Genomic DNA, 17,427 nt, shown 5'->3' on the forward strand with positions numbered 1-17,427 from the left:
TAACTAGTGCTTGCTTTGCTGATCTCAGAGAGCATCCAGAGGGGTGGGGGAGGGAGTGGAGATTGTGGCCTCATACAGGAGAACGCCTTCAAGGAATATTTCATAGATAATTCTTCGACTCATAGATAACTCTAATAATTTTACGGAATCCTGGAGCCATGGGGAATCTTCTGCTCAGAGCAGATTCGTTTTTTCAACAGTAATCCTCACTCTATGAACATATTCATGATATGGCATGGTGTTAAAAAACATATCTACTCACGAGGAACAACTCCAAAGGTTTCTCGATAGGCTGATCCGTGTCTTGGAGAACATGGAAAAATTTCTCCAGGACATGAATAAGTTGCACTGGTAACATTGCACTGAGTTGAGGGCTTGGCAGCCTTGGTCACAGAGCTTATACAGAACATGTAACCGAAGGGACTGTCTCAAGTTGCAGGACCAAGTCAGGCGCTTCAGGCAACTGGGCATCAACAACAAACTTCAAGGCCAACCCCACATGCTACCAATTGCACCCACACATCTCCCCAACCGACCGTTCACACTCCACACCCAGATCCCCCACTCAACGTTGGCTGAATATGAAGCTTTGTACATGGGAAATATCTCTTTAGTCATGGCCACCAACCACCACGTCCATAAACAATTCACCCGCCACTGACTAATCCTCACGCAACAAACACAAACATTTTAATAAACAAGTATTGCACATGCATTCCACCTATGTGTCATATCTTGTGTGAGTGGCCTTGTAGATAGATGTATGCGAAAACACATTGGATTTTGTCAGAGAGTATGGGTAATTTACAGTTGGTCCATAGATTAGCACATTCACGCCTGTCTACTGGCATGCACATACATTCAGAAAAGAGTGACAACACATTGAAATATTTTCATTTAAATCATTTTAAAAAAATGAAAATATAAGTTTTTACTTGGCAGTTAGTGATGAGAAGTCAACTGATCTTTAGAAGGAGAAAAAGAGTGCATGAGTCCAGGGAGGAACAGTCAGCCTATACTTCTTTCTCTAATGCAGGCACTGGGAGTTGTGGGAGATGAACCACAAATGCCATAGTCCTGGCATGTGCTGTACGGTTTAATGACTCTCGGTGGGCTACACAGCCCATACTCGGCATATCTTGGAGTGTGATCGAGTCACGCTCCTGGTGGGAACACCCTCAGTGCTTGGGTGTCCCTCCTCCCGCTCTGTTGTCGCTGACTTGTGCCCACCTGAGACAGAGTTCCTTAATGAAGATGAGAGAAAAAAAAAACATGAGTGCATATTTCTACTCCTTCATGTACATGAATTAAAATTTTCATCATTATAATAGTGAGATTGTTATTGGTTGATACGTCATGTAATCTGTCAACACATCAAAAGGTGCCTGTTTCAAAGCAAAGGACCCACAGCTGCTAATTCTACAGAGCACAGCATTGCTACTGAGAGTCGTTGGTGTTGTACAATTATGAGCCATATCTGACTTAGCTGAGGCTGAGATTGCAGCACCATGATCAGGTTCTCAACAAGAGGAAGAATTAATCTGCACAGAGGAGGCCATGGAAACTGAGAAAAACACAAAATAACCCCATAGTTTTAGTAGTGATGTTTTTTCCTGTGTCTCTGGAGAAGAGAAACTGAATGGCCGATAGGTAACACGTAAGCTGTGGCACATGAAGCCCAGTAGAGCACAAGGAGATTTATATTATTTTGAGGCATTAACCATGCAAAGGCACCTCAAGACAAAGCACAAGAAGGAGTTTAAGGAACTCTTACCTGAGCCACTTCAAAAGAAGACAGAAGAGAAAGGGCCACCATAAACTGTTCCACAGTGGGGTTTTAAAGCAAATTGAGGAGCCAAGCAACCCTCTTCACAGCATCTGTGTCTAGTATTGTATGCAAGAGAAGGAAAAGCACTAGAAGGAAAGTCACCAGTAAAGAAATAAATGTTGTTTCTAGTTATGAAGTGGCTAAAGTTCCAACACAGTGCAGGACAGAATAGCGATTAAGATCGATCTATCTATCTATCTATCTATCTATCTATCTATCTATCTATCTATCTATCTATCTATCTATCTATCTATCTATCTATCTATCTATCTATCTATCTATCTATCTATCTATCTATCTATCTATCTATCTATCTATCTATCTATCTATCTATCTATCTATCTATCTATCTATCTATCTATCTATTTATCTATCTATCTATCTATCTGCCTGCCTGCCTGCCTGCCTGCCTGCCTGCCTGCCTGCCTGCCTGCCTGACTGGCTGGCTGGCTGACTGACTGACTGTCTGTCTGTCTGTCTGTCTGTCTCTATCAATGAATGACGGACGATACGTTTGTGAAGTACTCAGCTATTCAGCAGAGTGTCCCGACGCTAAAATCGTCCAGAGGTCAGTGGCTATGTCTCCCTCGCCTAATACAAAGAGATAGGTCTTTAATGGCTTCCTAGATATGTATTCTTGGGAGATGGCCTTCAGGGAGCAGGTAGGCAAATTCCATTCCTTGCTTGCAAGCAACAAAAACAGAGTGACCCCCTGTATTTAACTTTCCGGAAGTGTGGTACTCTAACTCTGAGTGCTGACATAGAGTAATGGGTTTGGGGGGGGATAATATTATTAGATCCTATTAATCAAGTACTGCAGGTCGCATTTTTTGAAGGCTCAATGGAAAAACGCCAGTTTATTGTAAATAATCCTCTGCTCAATTGGAAGCCAGTGAAATTCGTGCAGGTCCCTGGAGCCCGATTCCCGATTGAGAATGCCCAAAATAAGGCGCATTGAAGCATTTTGGATTGCCTAAAGTTTTTTATGTATTTTTTTAGGGTACCAAATACAAGACATTGACATAATGCAACCTGGCTGTTATTAATGAATTGACCACTGTCATGGGAGCTGCCAACAGGAGAGAATCAAGAAATGTTTATTTAGGGTGCAGTAAGGCAAACAGGTGCCGACTACTGAGAGGTTCTGATACTGGAAAGAGAGCCTTTCATCAGTCCTAACTCCAAGGTTCTTAGTGACTGCAGTTGGAGAAAGAGGAGGGGGAAGATCTTTAGGCCATCGTGCATTGACCTACTGCTCACCCACTTGTCCAAATAAGAGAATCACAGTTTTACCTCCATGGTATTGTAGATGACTCTCTTGTAACCAATGCAAAGTGTTTACTAGACATGAGTGAAAGATGGAACCTGTGTCAGTCACAGCAGGATCAAACGTAAGCAGCAGCTGCTAATCACCCCAAAAGACGGTAACCACCCCATGAGATTCAAAAAAGTAGCTAGAAGTGTCATATAGATGTTAAACATTGTAGGGCTGAGTGAAGAGCCTCATTCCAACCCATATGGTAACTGCCTGCTAGATACCTCAAAACGAGCCAGACATCCTGCTCTCTTTATTCCAAAATCGATTTTATGCAGCTCCAGGCCAGCCCTGCGATGGCTACCTCCAACATACACTGGAGAAGAATAGTGTGGGAGATAGTATTGAATGCTGCGGATAGATGGGGCAAGATAAGTGCAGCATCCTTGTCTTCATCCGGGGTGATTTAATGACCTCAGTTAGCTCAAGCAGAGCTGTCTCAGTGCTGTGCTGTGGAGGAAAGGCCAATGTAGTATAATGGAAGGGCTTAATTTCATCCATATAGATGGGTAACTGAGAAATCCTCAGCTTTTCCAGCATTTTTGCACAGGCCAGAAGAAGCGAGATAGAACAAAAATTGGACATGATAGTCAGGTTGACGGATAATTTTTTTTAACAAATCAAGTACTTTAGCTCTTTTCCATCTGGGATGCAGGGCTACCATGTCTACAGAGCTATTAAATAACATTATAAGAGAAGACAGTAGACCTTCTGCTGGCAAGGCTAGGAAGGCAGGAAGGCAGGGGTCACTGGGTAAAACTGGTTAAGTTTATTGAAGGACTTATTCAGCTAAGTGGTGGAAAAGGGACCAAATGTGTCCAAGCAGCCTCCAGCCATCACAGCTGGCTATTGTGCCTCTCCCAAAATCGGAACTGAGTTCCACTCTAGGGCCACCAACAGACCAGAGTAGTCAATTGAGGTTTTTATCTCTGAAAAATCTAACTTTCACAGAGAACCACCGAGTCTTGGCCTTAGGATTGGCCTTAGTAGTCATATACTGTTAGTGATTTTAAAGATCGCCCTAGATGACTTGTCAACCCTACAAATTTGATGAGTATTGAAAGTGTGTGGCACATTCTTGATTTTCTTACGGTGGACTTTCAGCACTGTCTTGCAGTTCTTGTTGTCAATCTAGCTGTAATGGAAGTACCATATGGCCCTCCAGATGTTTGCTGTCTTTCTTATTCATCAGAAGCTGTGGGTTAAACCTGGGGGTCGAAGTACCTCTACTTTTCTTCGGGACTCTTAGGTTACTTGCCTTAAGTAACCAGGAGGTAAAACTTCAGCTTCTTGAATGGTGGCATCAATAAAGCAAGATTGTGTCTTGTAAGGGTATTTTGTGAAGTTGGACAGGATGACTTTACCCCAAGCTTTGACTCCCACACAAGTCCTCTTGCCTCAACTGTTCCCCCCACTAGCGCAGTGCCAGTTAATGGGCACCAGGTAGTGGTTGGACCATTGAGAGGGAACGGCCTGCCTACTGAGAGAGGGAGATTGGAAAAAATGATATCTAAAGCGTGCCCAGCTTGATGAGTGGCATGCACAAATGGCATGCACAGATGGGGGGGCCGATTCACAGGACTAACTTAAGACAAAATCTTAAACTTACTACTTTTGGTATTCACAGAAGTTAGGATTTTGTCTTAAGTTTGTCTTAAGACAAACTTAAGACAAAATCCTAACTTCTGTGAATACCAAAAGTAGTAAGTTTAGGATTTTGTCTTAAGTTAGTTCTGTGAATCGGGCCCTAGGTGTCTGGCAGGTGTCAGCTAAATCCTGGCCCAATATAGCTGTGGGCGCATCCACATGCAAGTTAAAGTCACCTAATGCCATGAATGTAGCGTATTGTAAGACCACTGGATAAACTGTGCACCCCAAAAAAGTCCCAAATTCAGTAGCTTGACCTGATAAATGATAAAACAGAGCTCCAGCGAAGGTTCTTTTGGTCGAATGGGAGATAGAGAAACCAAGGATTTCTGTTCCCTTAATTGATTGGTTTGAAAAGTGGAGCAGCGGGAGTCGATCCGGACTATGATGTCAATCCCACCTCCAGATTTCTCTCTCCTTTCTCAGTGCCAGCCTAAGGCTATTTCGAGCCATGTGCAGAGTATATTGACACAAGTCAATTTTTTTTTTCATTGCGACTCATTTTATTTTAGTCCACTGCTAACAAGTGCAACAAGTACAATTTAAATGTACAAGGGCACCTCTAATAGAATAGTATATAATGCTACTTCTTCACAAAAAGGGGACTTTCCTTGCTTTCTGTCCTGTAAATTCTTTCATCAATTCAATGTAGTCGAATGTGTCCAATTTCATGTTCAGCAAGAAAACCGCTTTCAAGGAACGACTGGACAACAGCGCACACAACAGCAAGGAACTCTTCAACATCGTAAAAGAGCTCTCCAACCCCAACGCCGGAAACAACGACATCACCCCTTCGCACGACCTCTGCAACTCCCTCGCCTCCTACTTCCACAACAAGATCGCAGACATACACAACAGCTTCAGCACTCAACCGACGCACGGCACGACCGAACCACCGCCCCCCACCACCACCCTCCGCGCCTGGACCCCGATCAGCACCAAAGACACCATCCGCACGATGAACTCCATCCACTCCGGATCTCCGACAGACCCCTGCCCTCACCACGTCTTCAACAAGGCCGACGCTGTCATCGCACCCCACCTGCGGGACATCATCAACACCTCCTTCGACACCGTCACTTTCCCGGAGAACTGGAAGCACGCCAAACTCAGCGCTCTACTTAAGAAACCATCAGCCGACCCCACCGACCTCAAGAACTACCGCCCCATCTCGCTGCTCCCGTTTCCGGCAAAAGTCATCGAGAAGACCGTCAACAAGCAACTGGCCGCCTTCCTCAAAACGAACGGTTCCCTCGACCTCTCGCAGTCTGGCTTCCGGGCCAACCACAGCACCGAGACCGCCCTGATCGCAGCTACCGATGACATCCGAGCCCTGCTCGACAACGGAGAAACAACGGCCCTCATCCTCCTGGACCTCTCCGCGGCCTTCGACACTGTCTGCCACCGTACCCTAGTACAGCGCCTCAGCAACGTCGGAATCCAGGAGAAGGCACTGGAGTGGATCATCTCCTTCCTCGCCGGAAGGACACAGAGAGTCCGCCTTCCCCCGTTCAGATTGGAAGCCACCGAAGTCATCTGCGGCGTTCCTCAAGGCTCCTCGCTCAGCCCAACTCTCTTCAACGTCTACATGAGCCCCCTCGCAGCCATCGCACGCCAGCACAACCTCAACATCATCTCCTACACCGACGACACCCAGCTGATCCTCTCCCTCACCAACGACCCCGCCACCGCCAGAGCCAACCTGCACGAAGGGATGACAGACGTAGCCAAATGGATGTCGAACAGCCGCCTGAAACTGAACTCGGACAAGACGGAAGTCCTCATCCTGGGATCATCACCCTCCGCCTGGGACGACTCCTGGTGGCCCCCAGCCCTGGGCAGCGCACCCAAACCCACAGACCACGCACGCAACCTGGGCTTCATCCTGGACTCCTCCCTCTCCATGACCAGACAAGTCAACGCCGTCTCCTCGTCGTGCTTCAACATCCTGCGCATGCTACGTAAGATCTTCCGATGGATCCCCACTGAGACCAGGAAGACGGTCACCCAGGCCCTCGTCACCAGCCGTCTGGACTACGGCAACTCCCTCTACGCCGGAACCACCGCCAAACTCCAGAAGAGACTCCAGCGGATCAAGAACACCTCAGCACGACTCATCCTGGACATCCCCCGCCGCAGCCACATCTCCGGACACCTGAGAGACCTGCACTGGCTCCCGGTCAACAAGAAAATCACCTTCCGGCTCCTCACCCACGCACACAAAGCCCTACACAACCAAGGCCCAGGATACCTCAACAGCCGCCTCAACTTCTACGCTCCCAAACGCCAGCTTCGATCGACCAGCCACGCCCTCGCCGCCGTCCCCCGCATCCGAAGAGCCACCACAGGAGGAAGGTCCTTCTCCTACCAGGCCGCCAAGACTTGGAACTCCCTTCCGACCCACCTCCGCCTGACCCAAGACCACCTCGCCTTCAAGAAGCAGCTCAAGACCTGGCTGTTCGAGCAGTAGCGGACACCCTCCCCCCAGCGCCTTGAGACCCTCCGGGTGAGTAGTGCGCTATATAAATGCTTTGATTGATTGATTGATATCAGTGCCAAAACAGTCAGCGTTTCCCAGGCTACAAGTAAAAACACCAAGATCTGCGTCATCCCTGATGCACGCTAAAACAAGTTGCTTAAACTTCTCATGTTGCAGATAATGGCGAACTGGGATATGAATGATTTGACAAATACATTCATAAATTGCTCTACCCTATGGCAGGGTGCCATACCAGGGGCGGCCTTTGCCATGTGCAAGCTGTGCTTCTGCACAGGGCCGCCAAACCCCACGGGCCGCCACGCCAATATATATCCTTAATATAATAATCCTCTGAGGATGGATACATATTTGCATGGTGGCCCCTGGCAGGGATTTGGTGGCCTCCGGCTCTGTTCCACTTTTAAACACTCTGACCCCCCCCTCTTCACAGGCCTCCGCGCCTGTGTTCCTCCGGGGTCCCCCTACCTACGCTCCCTGCCCAGGGCCGGCATGAGCCTGAGGGGAAACAACCTTTACAACGCAACTTTTACAACGCACTACCATTACAACGCAGTCATTAGAACGCAACATCCCTTAAAACGCATGCCATTACAACGCAACCATTACCACGCATGACACTACAACGCATACAATTACAACTCATGTCATTACAACGCAGTCATTACAACGCATACCATTACAACGCATACCATTACAACGCATAGTACCCTTACACTATCCAACACTTACCCTACTGTTGCACCCCCTGGAGTTAGACTAGTAAATTTTACCCCTACACTATCCAACACTTACCCTACTGTTGCACCCCCTGGAGTTAGAATAGTAATTTTTACCCCTACACTATCCAACACTTACCCTGCTGTTGCACCCCCTGGAGTTAGAATAGTAATTTTTACCCCTACACTATCCAATACTTACCATACATGCAATGTAATGGTATGCGTTGTAATGGTATGCGTTGTAAAGGTAGTATGCGTTGTAATGGAATGCGTTGTAATGGATGTTGCGTGGTAAAAAATGCATCGTAAAGGTATGCGTTGTAAAAGTATGCGTTGTAACGTCATACAACCAGCCTGAGCCGCCCCAGGACATACACATTGTACAGCGCACACGGCCGCTTTTTTACCTGCTGTGCGTGTTTTGTCAGATTACGACACTGATGTTACAAGCAGCGCACTAGCCTACAGTAAACCCAAGTCACTGTGTCCTTCCTTACATTACCTGCTAATGTTCTGCGATCTCAGAGCTAGCAGTGGCATAGCCAGTGTTTACAGAAACCATGAAAAGCCTCCTGCTAATGTGGGATTTATCAGTTTACAGGGCTTCTGAGGCGCACACACTCCCTTCCACCTCCTCGCCACATTTTTGTTTTGCTGACTCTATAGCTTAGGGTGACCAGACGTCCCGGATTTGCCCGAACAGGACCGGTTTTCCACAGCTGTCCCCGCAGATTTTGGCAATTTTGGCCCATGTCCCGGTTTTTAGAAGATGTTGACTGAAAACAGCGAGAGGCTCTTTTTTGGGTGTCCTATAGCTTTGCTAGTGAGCAACTGTTATAAGTAAGCATTTTAACCCCTTCAATGCGGCGGCTATTCTGCCGCAGTGCTAAGGGGGCGGGGCGGCCGCGCGGCGGGCGCATGCTGGTGATGGAACCGCTCCGTCACCAGCCGCGGTTGCGCTGTGCTCATGATGGAGTGGTTCCGAGCGGGCCGCACGATCGCAGCTGATGACAGAGTGGTTCCGTCACCAGCAGGGGAGGGGTTAATTAATGAGTATGATTTTGGCTGTCGAAATTACATTTTATTTACTTTCCTAGCCCATCTTCTGTGATCCTATGTTGATGACAGCTGTCATTCTGAGCCATTCCGTGGATGAAAAAGTGTAGTCCTTCTTCTATTTTTCCCAAATGTCCCGGTTTTTGGTTCTCAAGATCTGGTCACCCTACCATAGCTGTCTGAGCCAGCTTGTCTTCAGCTGGGAGTGCTGGACGAACAGAGCACCGGGCTTTGAGGGTCAGGCACTATGACGTCAATGGTAAATTTCTGTGAAATTTTCTGAGATATTTTCAAGCCCCCTAAGTTGCAGGCCCTGTGCGACCACATGATTCGCACTCCCTGATGGCCGGCAGTGCTTTTCTTCTCGGTAAATAACAAAACCTGTTGGTACTCTTTGACATATATCATGTTTACACTGTAAGCCTCTACATTACTGTCAATTAGAAATTGTAAAATATGCAGTGCATGTTTTTGGTGGGGAACAAACATAAAAAGCCTTAGCCCCATTTGCATCAGACTGAAATATACTGGTGAACGATACCAGTACCAGGGTTGGAATTAAAAGAGAAATTACAGTCATTACAAAAATGCATTGCCTTTTGCTTGTCACATGAGATTCTAGAACAGACTTCCTTGTTAACATTTACTTTTAATAGTTCTTAGTTTGAGTATACTAGTAAGACTACCTTGCTTTATGACAAACGAGGAGAGTGGCTAGCGGTGGCCATGGAAAAGACACGTACAGGCGCAGATGGGCAAGGCTTTGGTGCACCTTTGGCTGCACGTCTGTGCCGCTTGAAGTAGGTCACGGAGATGCCAGATACTGGACAACTAGATTGCACACCTATACAAAATGGCACCTCTAGTTGTCCACAAAGAATAAATATGGCTGAAAATGCACTCTTTCTGCAGAAACGAAACAGGGCCACAAAGTATGCAGAAATGAAAGTTCAAGACACTGGCAGGAGAAAGTATTTGTGATGTAAGTCCAGAGGATTTCCACACAAATGAAACACCAAATCGCACTTAACAAAAGTTATAGATCCAAATAATCCTGATTACAGGAAAAAACATAAGATCACGTTGAAAAAAACCCATTAAAACAGGCAATGAAAGGTAATAACACTTGAACTTAGATTGACTATCTATGTATCTCTCTATCTCTCTCTCTCTCTATCTATCTATCTATCTATCTATCTATCTATCTATCTATCGATCTATCTATCTATCTATCACGCACAAAAGCTTGGCTCAAAAACAGTCAGGCTTAACTTTGAGGCAAAGTGTTAGCATTTATGCAGCACTCACCAGTAATGAAGTGAAAACACAAGAAAAATCCCAAGCCAAGTTAGAAAATACAGTAAAGTTTAATAAATAATATAATTCCAAAATACCAAACTCCAATATGTAAAACCAGAGTTATGAACTTCTTAAGTTTCAGGTGAAAATAGTGACAAAAAGCACAACACAGCACTTGCGGTTCTCTAGTTGCGCTGGACCAGGTCAAAGTTGCATGGTCAGTCTGACTGCAATAGAGATCGGGTCGGACACAGGGACTAGGTTCTTCCTGGTGAGTAGTTTACTTCTCATAATCCAAGACCTCAAATGCAGCCTTAGTTGGAGCATTGTGTTGGTGGGATCGGCAAGGAGATCGTTGTGCGTGAGAAGAGTAGGTTGCTGCTCAAGCTTTGCATTGGCGGCAGACATAGACCGTAGCTGTAGACATGAAGAGAAGGTTGCTGTCTGAGCTTCACATTGACGTGAGATCTGGCGGTCATTGCTGACACAAAGAGGCCACTCACTGTTGAGAAGAGCCCAAAACATTTGGATTTTCACGTTTAGCTCAGTCTTTGCAGTTTTCAAACAGGAGTACACTCCATTGCCAACCAAGGGTCCAGGAACTGGTAGGAAACTTCTTGGGGCTTAGGACTCACTCCAGAAGAGACCAGGAGCAGACCTCAGGGAGGTCCGATTGATGCTGATCAACTGGGCAGTTGGAGGGAAGGCCTCTGAAAAGCTTGTTGTGCCCCTGTTGCTCAACAAGAGGCCAGCCACCTGACCTTTGGAGTCACTTCAGGGGATCCTGGGTTAAAGGAAAGCAGAGCCAGCCTTCCTTTCTCAGGCAGCAAGACAATCTTTCTTTTGATGTTTGCTCTGGCCCAGGAGTGTTCTGATGAGAGGTTCTGAGGGTGCCACTTTTATACCCAGTGCCAGCCTATGTGTGTGGGGTCCCTCTCTTTGTTTGCCTCTAATATAGTTCTGGTCAGTTCTGCCCCTTCCCTTGCTGGTGAATACCTTAAACAACAAGGAACATCAGTTCCTCTAAGGAAAAGGGTCCTGTTAAGTCATCATCCAAGTCTTTTCTTAGCACAGTTGTCAAACCTTAGTAAATAAGATGTGGTTACTTTTTTGTGTGTTTTATGTAACCCTCTCAATTGTCCGTACTAGTGTTACAAACCCCTAAATGTTGTACCTACGATTAATTGGCTTTAACTTGAGGGGAAGACGTTTCTTGTGGGTGAAGAGCTTCAGGTATCTTCTCTGAATCCTTGTGAGGCAGATGTGACCACAGTGTAGGGAACGAAGGTTCCCGGTGTCTGGTCTGGTCCTCCTTTCTTGGAGTCTATAAAAAAGCACTGTTTAGTGCAAAGTATACAGATAACATACATGGGTTATGCAGCAATCTTTTTCAATTGTGAACAAGCACACCAGCTTGAGTCAGGTCATACTGCCTTTAAAGTATTTTGTGTTGCAGGAATATCCAGGTTTCAGACATCCTCCTTATGCATAGCTTTGCTTAAATAAATGGAATTTGTTACCTTGTCACTGTACTCGGTTTATTCCAAGATGTTTAACTCACTCTCTTTTCTTTTTGCAGGACAGCTGAGACCTGAAAAGTGGTTGTGTCCAGGGCCGAAGATACGCCGGGAAGAGATTTTTGCTGGATTTATTTAGGTAAATGACGCTGGTGCAAGAGAGAATCCTACCTGGTGAGGAATCTCGAAGCAAAATACTGAAAAGATCCTGGGTGTTCTTTAAATTAAACCTCTCCCAAAATGGCTGCAGAGATTTGGTGAAATCTTATGAGACTTCGGCAAATCCCAGGCCATTTGTGGCAAATGCAGGTATCCTAAGGGAGCTTGCTCTCACGATAAGAAAAGGTTCTTTTGGAGGTTGCAAATAACTAATCAAGTCATAGAATCCAGACACACAATAAAACATTGATTACTAACCTACAAATCTTTAGTTGAAGCTGGGGCGGGTTGAGATAACATCTTCCCAGTAGTCAGTGTATGGGCCAGGGGGCTGAGACATGTGTGTTTGGACGAACGGCATGGGTGGAGGTGGGAATTACTCATCAGAGGCTGTAACATTGAGGGAGGCTTGATGGCACTGCCAGGTCAATGAGAGGCAGGACGATGAAAGGGCGAGGCATGACAAAAAGGCACCAAAAAGCAGGTTCAGCAAATGAGGGCAACATTTGGGGTACCCTACGAAAAGGGCCTGGTCCAACAGATAGATGGATACATGGATAGACAGACAGACAGTCAGATGTATATATATATATATATATATATATATATATATATATATATATATATATAGTACCTACTGGCGGTCGCCAGTAGGTATATATAGTTAGGATCGATTTCCATAGGGAAATCGCAACATTCTATTTGGAATAACTTTGGCGCCGGTGGAGCAATCAGGCTGAATTTTTCAGCAACTTTGCCTCGCGGCTCCCGCTCCTTCCCTGAAAGTTTGGGGGGGATTTGTCAAGCGGGGCTGAGATAAAAGGGGGGTCCCAAAACGTGTTTTCCCCATGTTAATTTCCATAGGGCGATCTGTCGCAGTTTTAGCTCGAACGGCTGAATGGATTTGCACCAAACTTGGCAAAATTGTAGGGACTGGTAGCCCGATGTGCCTTTACTATGTCTCAAGATATGTGCTCCAGTGGATTTTGAGTAATTTAGGTTTTAAAAAATTTATATATCTGTAAGCGCGCCCCGGTATGCGTACCGGGGAGCGCTCTGGGCGCGCCACGCGACTTGCGCGCGGCAAGCTGATTGGTTCTCGGGTGTCTGTAAACATTCGAAATAGTCCGCAGCGGCCGCCATCTTGTGTCTCGGTAGGATTGAGGTACAACCCCCTGACCCCTTAGGTTTGATGTGGGGGCCATAAAAGGGTCCCGTGGGACAACATTTTTTTTTTTTCGATTTTCGCGGGGGGAGCGCCCGGTACGCGCACCGGGGAGCGTACCAGGGAGCGTACTTAGGTGAAAAATAGTGAAAATAATAGTGTAAAATAATCATTTTGAGTGATTACAGGTAGGGTAGCTCTGAAAAGAGCTTTTGGGTTCTGTGGCTGTTTTAAGTACCTACAAGTGTGTCCCCCACACACCCACATGCACACAACCCCACACCCACACACCCACACACTCCCCACACACACTTCACTCATGCACACTTCCACCCACAGTCAAACACCCCACACCCCCACATCGACACCTTACACATCCACAGCCACACCCACATCCCACACACCCACACTCAAACACACACCTCACCCCCCTTCCACCACACACACACACACATGCACATACACACAAATATCTCACAGACACACCCCACACATCCCACACACACATCTCCCCCCAACACACACAGAGACAACTCACAGACACATCCACACATCTCATACATACATACACATCCTAAACACATACCTCCCACACCCACACACACCCCACACACACCTCACACACCCACACTCCCACCTACACTCAAACACCCCACACACCCACACACACACCTTACATACCAATATCCCCACCCACATCCATATACCCCACACACCTATACACCTCATCCCCCCTAGACACACAGACACACACATACACACCTCACAGACACCCCTGCACATCCCCCACACACACCTCCCCCACGTCTACACATGGGGAAAACTAAGTGAAACACTAAAATAATAATTTAAAGTGCTTAGAGGTAGGGTATCTCTGAATAGAGTTGTTGTGTTGTTTGGGTGTTTTAAGTTCCAACATGTAGGTACCAATGCTGAGTCTTAAGGTCAATGTACACCGTCTCCTCTGTAGATAATTTGCATGTTGTTACAGAAGTTATTGTGGTATATGGAATCCATACCATAGTCTGTCAGGAAAGTAGAAACAGATCCTTTAAGTACTCCCTGTGAAGACATACGGGATCATGGGTAGTCTACCCTGCTCCCTTATGATGTTTTAAAATTGCACAGTATATTGTAAGTTTCACTTTATACTATAATATAAACATAATTATTTTGGTAGTACTTCATGAATTAGATATAAAAATGAATAATGTCTCAAACAATTTTTAATTATTAAATAAAAATGTATTGGTCAGAATTTTCATAGTTCAATAAAACTTCCAGCATTACATCATCTGGAATCTCCTCAAACATGCATGTTTCTATGTCTTGTAAACATTCAATAAATTGTTCATCCAAAGACTGATCCATAAAATCTTCATCCAAAAAATCTTCATTTAGAATCTCCTCAGATGTAATCTCGAAGGAAATATTGATATTTTCTTGCTTCACTTCCATTTTTTTGCTGTAAATTGCATAAAAATAACTATATCAGTAGATTTAGGGCAGTGTTGTGTTTAAGTTCAGACAGGTAGTTCTGTTTTTTTAACAGTTAAGTTAACTTTGGGTAGTGTATGGTAACAGGCAGGAAGTAGAAATAAAAAAAAGTGCCTGTGAAGAAGCGTAAGTAAATTCATATTTATAGCAGAGAAGCCTAAGTCAATCAATAAATATAACAGAGGAGCCTATCTCTATCTACAACTATAGCAGAGGGACAGTAAATAATTATCAGAAAACGTTTTTACAAATTAACTTAAAGTGCCCCTTACAAATTATCAACTTACTTTAGAGAGAGGTGGAGAAGAAAAAATGCGAAAATCCTTTCAAGATGTACCTCAGGTAGTTGTAGTCAAAATGGCCGTGTTTCCCTCTCATTTTTCATTTATATTCATGTACATAACCAATCAAATGTCAGGAAAAAAAATAGAAAATGAAAGTAACATTTTAATTGGATGTCAATTCTAACACTTCAGATGTGTTTTTGTTATGTAATTTACCTCAGGATATTTAGACAGGGCTACAGGCCAAATGGCTGAATGGAATTCCACCAAATTTGGGAAAATGGTAGGGACTGGTATGTAGTATTGCCTATTCTATATTTGGTGAACTTTTCTACAGAGGTTTTTATGTAAATTAACTTTTAAAAAAATTTGGGAGCGCTAACCGGTGCGCGCCCCGGTACGCGTACCGGCAGCGCTACGGGAGTCCTCCATTTTGTGTTTCGGTAGATTTCAGACAGAAAATGGAGGACAAACAACGTTGGGAATGGGTATAAGGGGGCATCGTAGGCACTGCTTGACCCTCTAGGTTTTCTGAGGGGGTCTTAGGAGGCCGAAATAGGCAAACAAGAAAAAAAAGGTTTTATTTTTAGCGGGGGGAGCGCCCGGTACGCGCACCGGGAAGCGTACCGGGGAGCGTACTATAGTGAAAAATAGTGAAAAAAGTTAGAAAAAGATAATCATTTGGAGTGATCAGAGATAGGGTAGCCCTGAAAAGGGCTTTTGGGTTCTGTGGCTGATTTAGGTACCTACAAGTATGTACCAATGCACAGTCTTAAATTCAGGAGGAATATTCTATTCCCTTCATCTGAGAAGTGCACACCATCTTCTCTGTAAATATCTTGCATGTTGTAACGCAAGTTGTTGTTGTATATTGAACCCATTCCATAGTCTCTCATGTAAGCAGAAACAGATTTATTCACATGTTTCTGTGCTTTTTCAAATTGTGGACAAAATTGGTTGGACCACTTCCATTTCTGCTTTTGGCATATATTGGAATATACCAAGGCAGTTTGTGGAAAAAGTGCCATCAATTGCTCAAAGGTGTCCTTTAAAAGCATTTCCAGACCTACCCCAGTCAAAGTGCCCAAGTCATTTCCTCCACAGTGCACAATTAACAGGTCAGGGTGTGGCAAATGCAAAAAGGTTTTCACCAATGGAATCAATTGGTGACATTTTAATCCTCTGTGGCCAATCCATTTTAGTTCACGTTTGATAAATCAAGGTTGTGTAAATTTCTGGTACTAGCATACCTTTGAGCCCAGTGGATATAGCTATGTCCAATAATCCAGACAGAATACATGGTCAGAGGAGATTCTGGTGCAGTTAGATGAAGTGTGGAAAAGAAATGGCAGTTGGAATAATAGGAGTTTGCAAAAAAAAAACCTGTGGAGTTTCAGTGCTCTTGAATCACAAGCAATGATTGGTAGAATGAGAAAGGTGAAAACTGAAAGTTAGGGTGCATGGTTGTGTTCTGTGTAAGAAGTAATTTGAATGGTTAAAAAAAAGTTATTTAAAGAAACCTTACACCAGATAAGCTGGTGTATTTGCAGGTCAAACATCCTTGCAGAGGTGATTTGCAACATTGTACAATAAACTTTTAACCCTGGGAGCTCAGTGAGGAGGGAGTTGCTATGGTAACAGGTAGAAAGGGCTGAGGGGGGGAAGGGTGTTGGTTTGAAAATAGAGAGGGAAGAGTTTTAATTGGGTTAACAAAAAGGGATATCTGTGTAGAACTAGAGGTTTTCTGTGCCTTTATGGTTTGCAGTGCCTGGAGAACATACCTTTTGCTCTGCTAAAGAAATATTGGTGTGTGTATCTGACACTGTTGTGAATCTCCTAAAGCATTTGTAAAGGTGAGTTATGATTCATTTAATATACATAGAGACTTGTATACTCTATGGAGAAGATTTGGAAGAAAATTGTGGTCTTTACATGTTGCTTTGTGTTATGCTTTTTGATAATGCTTGGTAAAAAGTTTTTACTGCATAGAGTAATTGTATTTTGTAAAATTGTGAATTTTTAGTCGTGACATGGAATGTTTCTACGTCGGACTTGTGCTGTGTTTTGTAAATGTGATGTAAAAAACGATTTTGGGAGGAAAAATAGTTTTTACATTTTTTAAAAGGAATAAAGAATGTGTGCATGTTTAATAGAAATACATTTGACTCTTTACAATGATGTTACCTGTGTTAACTCAGTGTAGGAAACATATTGAGTTTGTTTGCATAGAGAAATTGTAATTTGTAAAATTGTGAAGCTTCATGTGAAAGCTTTTGCCTTAGTCTTATCCCTGCTGTGAGGCAGATGGTTGTACATTGGATCTGTGCTGTGTTTCCTAAATGTGATGTTAAAAACGATTTTGGGGAAATGAATGTTTTTTACATATTTGAGTATATTGTGGCACAGAGGTTTAAAAAGTGACGCATCTAATTACATGTGTC

The sequence above is a fragment of the Lissotriton helveticus genome, chromosome 1_1, assembly GCF_964261635.1.
Source record: "Lissotriton helveticus chromosome 1_1, aLisHel1.1, whole genome shotgun sequence".
NCBI lineage: Eukaryota > Metazoa > Chordata > Amphibia > Caudata > Salamandridae > Lissotriton > Lissotriton helveticus.